Source organism: Strongylocentrotus purpuratus, unplaced genomic scaffold (assembly GCF_000002235.5).
Source record: "Strongylocentrotus purpuratus isolate Spur 01 unplaced genomic scaffold, Spur_5.0 spur5_scaffold_1, whole genome shotgun sequence".
Lineage (NCBI taxonomy): Eukaryota > Metazoa > Echinodermata > Echinoidea > Camarodonta > Strongylocentrotidae > Strongylocentrotus > Strongylocentrotus purpuratus.
The window spans coordinates 27,558,625-27,567,170 of NW_022145594.1; the positions used below are offsets into that span (position 1 = coordinate 27,558,625).

The following is an 8,546-nucleotide window of genomic DNA, read 5'->3' on the forward strand; positions in this document are numbered from 1 at the left end:
AGTAGTACTGATTTCGTTGTTGATGGTAATGATAATAGTAAAGCAAATTATCAATAATGTTAATAATCATTATAATTAAAATTATGATTATGATTATTAAAGATATAATAATAATGATTCGTTTGATAATAATAACATTAAGATAATTATAACCCCAATCGCTAGATAAGATAAGATAAGATAAGATAACATTATTTTTGACTCTATCGACCCCCTTCAGGGGTATGAGAGCATAACATATTTACAATACAATACATAAAAATATATAAAACAAAGTAAGATATGATAATAAAGTACATGGACATGTATTTTTCGGTTTAGCGGTGAAAAAAGACGAGTGTTGGATGTCATTATTCTGGTAATCCTTTCCTTTGCTTTCTCTTTATATTGTTCTCTTTGCTTGCAATTCTAAAGGGGTATATGCACCCTAGCCCTGCTGAAGCCTGTTATTAAATGAAAAAGGTATTTTTATTTTTATTTTGATGTGGAATGATGATAAAACGGTAAAGTTTCCTTGACGGGATGGTGCTAGGGGAAATCGTTTTTTTCTTTTTTCTTTTTTCTTTTTTTTTCATGTTTGATTGTAGTTTGTAATTGTGTTTGCTTTATTTTGTTATTGGTCAAGAACTACATCGCCTAGAATTCACAAAAGTGGTCTGAACTACTAATTTGCTGTGGGCGGTCAAAAATAACCATAAACATTTTCCCCATTAAGTTTTCTAATAAAGGCTAAAAATTGATTTGTGTATTTTGTTAGTTACAGAAAGACAATCTAGACAGAGATGCTAAAAAAAACTTGTTTTTACTAGTATTCATAATATTTTTGATTTAAACTTCTTCCTTCTTGCCATATTAAGTTTGAGGCAGGGGAGGGGGGGGGGGGGTAAACCACTGTTTACATTTATACCACCATATGTCCAGTAAGTGTATTACTTTCTGGGGTGTAGACACTTACCATAGGAAGTTTCATGCACATAGTTGCCCGTCCAAGTCATACAAGTTGAGATACCCTGAGGGCATATCATCTCATGAAGGTTTCCGGAGCAGGATTGATGTGCGTAACCAGAATATGGGGCGAAATAAGGTAACTCATGGCACAGGAGACAGGTTATACACTTTCCTATCAAATGTTGAAGAAAGAAAAGACAGAATAATATCATTAAGATGGGAAGGGGGTATTACGAAGGAAGGCTATGTTAAGTATTTAACTAAAGGTCTGTAAACCGTTGTTTTTTCTTCAAACTTAACAGAATGGCGATAACTATTATTCAATTTTTCAATTCAATTTAATTAATTTAAGTCCATTTAAAAAAAGTACATTGAAAACATATTTTAAATGGAGAACATAATTTCACATAGGATATATAGTAAAGTATACATTGAACTTTAAACACAAAATAAGAGAAGTGAAGACAAGGCAAAAGGTGGCGCAGTTTGCTAATGACACAACTGTATTCCGTGATATTTTCCTTTAGATATAGTAAATATACGTTCAATTCATGATAAATGTTGATCGATAATAACTCCTAAGAAATTTGGAGAGTGGACACGTTCTATAATTACATTAGAGAGAGAGAGAGGGAGATATGTACAATGTGGCATAGGAAAGAGGAACATGAAGACAGTGTGCATTGACTAACAGAACATGACACTGATAAATGCACATGCATGTATCATGTTTACCATTATATCATGACACGTCGTCGGCTGTCCCCAAGAAGGCCGAAAGGGGGTATCTCAATGAGCGTCGAATGCTTGCGAACGTAAAATTTGGGGTTTCGCCAGGGTACTTTAAAGGTTGCAAAAGGTTGCAAGAAAGTTAGCAAACAGTTTTCATTGTCGAAAAGAACTATTGAACATGTTCAAGCAAAAATTGCGGATTTATTTTCCCGCAAAAACAGTTGCAAGCGTTTGCAAAACAGTCGTAAGCCTTTGCAAAGCAGTCGTAAGCCTTTGTAAACGGTTGTATAAAGACGGTGTCGCTCTTTGTTTTCGCCAGTTCTTTTTGTTTCGCCAATGCTAGCTACCACGTAAGGGCCTATCTCACTGAGCGGCGAATGCTTGCGAACGTAGCGAATTTGGGGTTTCGGCAGAGTTTGTAAAATGTTATAAAAGGTTGCAAGAAAGATCGCAAACAGTTTTCTTTGTTGTAAACAGTTTTTCTTGTCGCAAAGAAATTTTGAACATGTTCAAAATTTTTAACATGTTCAAAATTTCTTTGCGAATTTATTTTTCCGCAAACAGTTGCAGGCGATTGCAAAACAGTCGTTAGCGTTTGCAAAACAGTCGTAAGCCTTTGCGAACGGTTGTTAAACGGTTTTGCTTTTTGTTTTCGTCAGTTCTCTGTTTTTCGCCAAAGCTAGCGACCACGTTACCATATGGTTCCTTTATAAAATCGACCCATTGAGTACCAGTAGTTAGAAAAAGGTCTCAAACGTTCACAAATAGTGGCAAAGGATTGGCAAATAGTTGCTAATCTTCGCAAAAGTTGTCGCTAACATTTGTTTACAGTCGGTAATAGTCGCCAACTGCCTTTCGCAAACACTTTCGGAGACATTCGCTCAAATGTTGCTAATTGTCGCTAAACGTCACTTAATGTCGCTGATTTTCGCCAACATTCGTCAGAAAAGTTGGCGAATCCAAATTCGCAACGTTCGCAAGCATTTGCTGCTCAGTGAAATATGGTTCATATAGAATTGACCCATCGAGTACCAGGAGTTACAAACGTTCACAAATAGTGGCAACGGATTGGCAAATAGTTGCAAATTTTCGCCAAAAAAATGTCGCTAACATTTGCTTATCGTCACTAATAGTCACCTATTGCCTTTTGCAAAGACTTTCGGAAGCATTTGCTCAAATGTTGCTAAATGTCGCTAAACATCACTAAAAGTCGCTGATTTTCGCCAACCTTCGTCAGAAAAAATAGCGAATCCAAATTCGTAACGTTCATAATCATTCGCCGCTCAGTGAGAAAGCCCCTTAAAGACCGTCAGTACTAGTTTGGCAAGGAGGGAATAGACCACACAGCGAGGTCACTGACAGGTGGCTATCTCATCAACTCAACTCTCAAATAACATAAGAAATAGAGGATCATGGGGGACCAACATGCACCGATTGGGTAAGTTTGCTATATAAAGGGAGCAAGAAGCTAGAAGTAGGACAGTGGGGCTTAATAGCTTTTTAAACTTTATTTGCAGTAGCGGCCTTTATTGCAGACAGCTGACGAGTCATGTGGTCCAGTGGCAATATGCCTACGCTGGAGTAACTGAAGTACTGTGACCCATACGAGATTCCTTGAATGCCACAGGCCCTTGACGGAGCAGAAGGGCTCTAGCCGAATAACGTTTTTGTTTTCTTCTTCAAAGGTGATCATTCAGTTTGCACATGATAAGCACATGGGATTTGTAATAGTAGTGTTAGTAGTATTATTATTATTATTGTTATCATCAATACTAGTATTGTCATTAGTATTAGTATCAACATCGTCATGACCAACATCATTATCAACATCATCATTGACATTCGAACTATAATTGTTATCAGTACGAATATCATACAAACAAAAATAAATGTATCAATTATCCATGCGTTCATTCATCCTTTGATTTATATATTTTTCATTTTTGTATTCATGCATTAGTACCATTGTTTTCGTATATATTGGTAACAGGGAAGAAAATGGAAGAAAAACATGAAGTGTTTACAAATGAAGCCTGCTCTTGGTACGGTCTTTCTTTGTCGGGTATTTTGTATAAGTAAAGTATCGAAAATCACTTACCTGTAGTAAAAAGGCCAAAAAGTAGCCCAATAACGATGAGGACATTCATGTCGGTATACCTGTCACGGGAGTAAGAACATTATTACATACTTTCCTTTCATTCAGTATATGCATGAACACAGCTTGTCTGAGGCAATGTTGGACATCCCCCAACGCCCCCCCCCCCTTCTTTTCTTTTCTTCTAACATATTTTTTTTAATTTTGGTCCAAACATAACTATATTTCGCGTCAAACTTAGACGTTAACAAATGAAAGACATTAACAAATGAAGGACATTTTAAGATCTAGAGCCATTCTTTTCTCTGATGTAATTCTACAATGTCCTCACTAATCATTTAAAAAAAATGAACAACCTTTGTAACCCTCACCAGAAATCGGCATTCTTCATCATCATGATTACATCGGTTAGAAATGATCAACCAGCTAAGAATACAAACTGAAATAATACTTACAGTTTCTCTGGGAATATGGTTTTAAATTTGAACTGTCCTCTACCTCCGTGAACCGCAACAATGCTCCTGGTTGGCTCGAGCTGAATCTCAAATACCACGCGTAATTGTAAACCGATTACCCGAGGAAGGGGGGGGGGGGTGAATCAATATTTAAAGGTACTTGCCTTCTGGATTACTGAAGATAAGGAATTAAAACCAGCAATGCCGCTTTGAATTGCATAGGTAGAGCTTGAAAATCAAGCTGCAATTCTATTCAATCTGTGAATACAAATGAGACACAAAAGGATCATTAATACTTGTACAATCTTTGCACATAAAAATGAAGACCGATATATCCAAACATCAATTAAGTTAATCAAGCTAAATGCCTACATCAAATTAACTGTATCCCCTTCAAGCTCGACATATACTATCATTGAATCAACAGATAAACAAATCTAGAAGTTTCTGACAGTGCGGTTTCTATGCCCTGTTCTGAAACTGAAATCAATCAAAATACTATTTTAACTCCTTGAAATGTAACCTCATTATAGCAAACTCAATAAGACTAAGGAAACTTTCCCGCTCAAATACGAAGACTAATCTAAACGTCACCAAAACAACATCTTGTTAATCAAATGTAAGATTAAACCCCTATAGTCCTTTGTTTACATCATAACTCACAAACTTCCATTTATAGAGCAAACATTTCCAGTTTATAAGCTTACTCTGTTTTGTTTTATTAGTCATGTATTTACTAACTCAACTTTCTCACTTAAACTATCACTCTAAATGGCCGACAATGAGCCCCAGCTTAAATAATGTATTAAACCACCTGAATACATTGTATTAAACATATCTACATATATAGATGAAGCGATATATAACATCCCGTCTGTATGTTATGCATTGTCATTTCTAAAAGGAATAAGACTTCCGATGTAACTCATACTAGCCTTAAGGGCTCCGTGGAAATGTTTTTTAATGATATTATATTCCACGGAGCCTTAATTTGCTCCCATAGGGTCCCACGGAGAAACATGTAAACAACACCTAAAATGTGTCCACCATCACACTTTCCCGCACCCGACCAATATTGGACAGTGGCCTTGATGAATTTTGTTGGACTTTTGGTCCTAATTACCTCCTGAATTTAAAGGTAAAGACCAGTATTGGAAACGCCCCAATTTCAAAAAATGAAATGGAAGCTCTTATTACCAATCATGTGAAAGAGTATGTTTGACTAATACATGATGATATAAATTTTGCCGGGAAACCGCCTACTAATTGATATATTTGGTTAATTAGTTTATCTATTGGTGTGTGAGAGATAAACACACGTGTCGCGCACATGTGCGTAGTCCCATATACATCTTCCTGTGTACAGTGCTTGTAACTTTACGAAGACTGGGCCAAATTTCTTATCATTTTGATGATTCCAGAACCTTGCAGTACACACCAATACTTATATGCTAGATGATCAACCTTTTCTGATCGATTCCACAACGTTTCTTTCACAATGCAATCGCATGACCATAACTGGTCTTTATCTTTAAAAATCGGAGGTAAAAATTAAAGAAATAAGGGCAAATTTCTTACCAGAACGGTGGAGCTGGGGAAGAAGTCACATGGAGCGTGAGAATTGCATATCAGAATTACAATGGCGCTGACCTCTAACTTGTGTCAGAGCTGTTTCCGTTGAATGTGCTGTATAATAGATGAAATGCATGCAGTGCGACACTGGGATGTTCTGATGGTTGTGATGTGGGATGCTTAATGATAGCGTGCTAGCGTGCGGTATGCCAGTTGAGATCGCCATATGCCATGACGTGCTTATCACATACTAAAGAAAAACACTGGTACAAATTAAGGAAAATTAGAGGGAGAGGGAGAGATAGAGAGAGAAGACTTAAAAAAGAGAAACATTTCGACAGAATTATTAAAGAAACAATCGGACTTTGTAAAATTCAAAATGTTCTGTAATGAAATAAAAAGAAATACCAGCATAATGGCGATCTAGCAGTGCTTGATTATTACCAATGCCAGTTGAGATCGCCATGACGTGTCATGGCATATGGCGATCTCAACTGGCATACCACACGCTAGCACGCTAACATTAAGCATCTCACATCACAACCATCAGAACATCCCAGTGTCGCACTGCATGCATTTCATCTATCCCTCATAAAAAACAAAAGCTGCTGTGTGAATCCCCGCATGTATGAATGGTTTTGGCAATGTGCCGATCAAGGATCGCTGTATCGCAGTGCAGTGCAGTGTAGCCTATACTGGACATGTGTGTACATGCAGCTAGCTAACTACGTGCACTATATTCACAATCCAGCTACATGTCTCGTGTTTTCGTGGTGTTTTAAATCTGCAAAATCATACTGAATTCTGTTTTCCCCGGCTAATCTACAACAGTATGGGTAAGTTTATTAATTATCTACTTCATTTACAATATGTACATAGATCTAGTCAATGTCTAGATAGTTATTTATGGCAACTGGGACTTAAACACCCTCGACAGGATAACAGTTAAGACTGAACATGTATGACCCCATGTACGTAATTTGTTGTAGTATCTTGATGAGTTTATGGGGCATATCATTCAAAGCTAAGTTTGTCCATTTACATACACATTGTCATTAACTCTACTGTAGTATATAGTGTTACACAGGATTGAATGTGTTATTCTTTTTAGAAAATAAAATAGAATACTGCATAAAAATCCAGCAAATAACGAATTAAGCGAATCGATTTCATGTCTGCCTCTGCTCTGTGACTGCATGTGTGATTTAATGTTGACAGTTGTCGATATTCATATTTGTTTTTGTTATAAACTCTTATTCAAAATTGTCTTTTTTAAATTACAGATATATACGCAACATGACAAACGAGTAGTTTCCATATCGACGTCGTTCTGTATCATCATCTTGACCAAAACATCAACGCCACCATCACCATGTCTTCGCCGTTGACCTCCCTTTTGGCGTTTGAACTTTGAAGTTTTTGGCGAACTCTAATAATGAATTGGACATTGGCATTATCTAACTTTGTTCTGTCTTTAAACACCGTCGACGTCGAACTTTGATTGAAGGTAAGAACCTCCTTTTTACCGTCTTCGTCTTCGATTTGCGTTTCGTCGTTTGCAAGTCTGATCCTGACTCCGGCTAATGATGAAGTTATCGACTTTCGATCTGTCTTCGATCACCGTCGACGTGGAAGTCTATACCAAGTTTCACCATCGCCATACATGGACTTCGCATCCGATCGACATTGCGGACTCTGGCTTTCATTCATCATTCATTTTTTAACTGTATTATGATTACCGACGTCATCTATGATCTACCATAGCAAGTAGGCATAGCTACCAATTGTTTCTTCAAACTAAATCCGAGTACGACATCATCGACGAATCTCGCATCTCCGCTGGAAGGACAGTTTGTAAAATGTACTATGTAATTTGAATATGAGCGGCAGTCTTTCGCTATAGAAATAGATTAACCACTTTACTCATAATATTGCTGTGTGCTGAAAGTGTTAAGTGTCATGTATAATGTTACAAGCGGCAGTCTTTCGCTATAGAATTGGATTTTTGGTGTTACTGAAATGTGCTCAGAATTCAAGTAATTCATCTATTAAATGACTTTAACAGACAAGAAACAAGTCAAAGGTAAGGACAAGATTCAGAGCTTATAAATATAACAGAAATTTTGCATGAAATACCATCAGGAAAGCTATCTAAATTTGTCAGAAATTAGCGACAAACACACCAAATTCAGCGCTGCAATGACGCACAAAACGGCGTAGAATTCAACTTTTCATCCACAAAAATGAATTCAGACACTTGCATTATACAATCTTCAAAACCTGTATCACCCTTATAGCAAGCAATAAAATCACAATCTATATCTAGACCTAGATCTACGGCTAATAATAAAACGTAGGGCCTACCCTTTTGGTGTTCTTGCTGTCTAGCGACCAATTATTCGCACACACACACAATGTATGGTATCCGCGATCGCTCAAACCAGTTTTTAAGTAAGACTAAACTATTTCCGGTAACTTGAATGTTACCCTTGAACTATTACATGGGCGTGGCATTTATAATACCGGTAATATAAAATATTTGTTTTCCTTCTTTTTTGATAATTCTTATTTTGTTTCCTTTTTTTTTCTTTTTATAATTATGTTATTTTTTTTATTTTGTTAAGAGTTTACAGTTTATGTGCACTGACAATTTTGAAAAAAAAAATAGTTTTCATGATATTCATAGCAAATCATATTACAGAAAGCATGGCTATGGCAAAATCATGTGTCCGGTAATTACCGGA

At 36.6% G+C, this 8,546-nt stretch overlaps 1 long non-coding RNA gene across 1 annotated transcript; it reads left to right on the forward strand.

The window, feature by feature from the left end:
- The first annotated feature begins 6,343 nt into the window (after positions 1–6,343).
- LOC115921016 lies at positions 6,344–8,467 on the forward strand. Its single transcript, XR_004062678.1, has 2 exons — positions 6,344–6,638; positions 7,086–8,467. It is a non-coding gene; the product is annotated as an uncharacterized LOC115921016 (long non-coding RNA).
- The last annotated feature ends 79 nt before the right edge of the window (positions 8,468–8,546 follow it).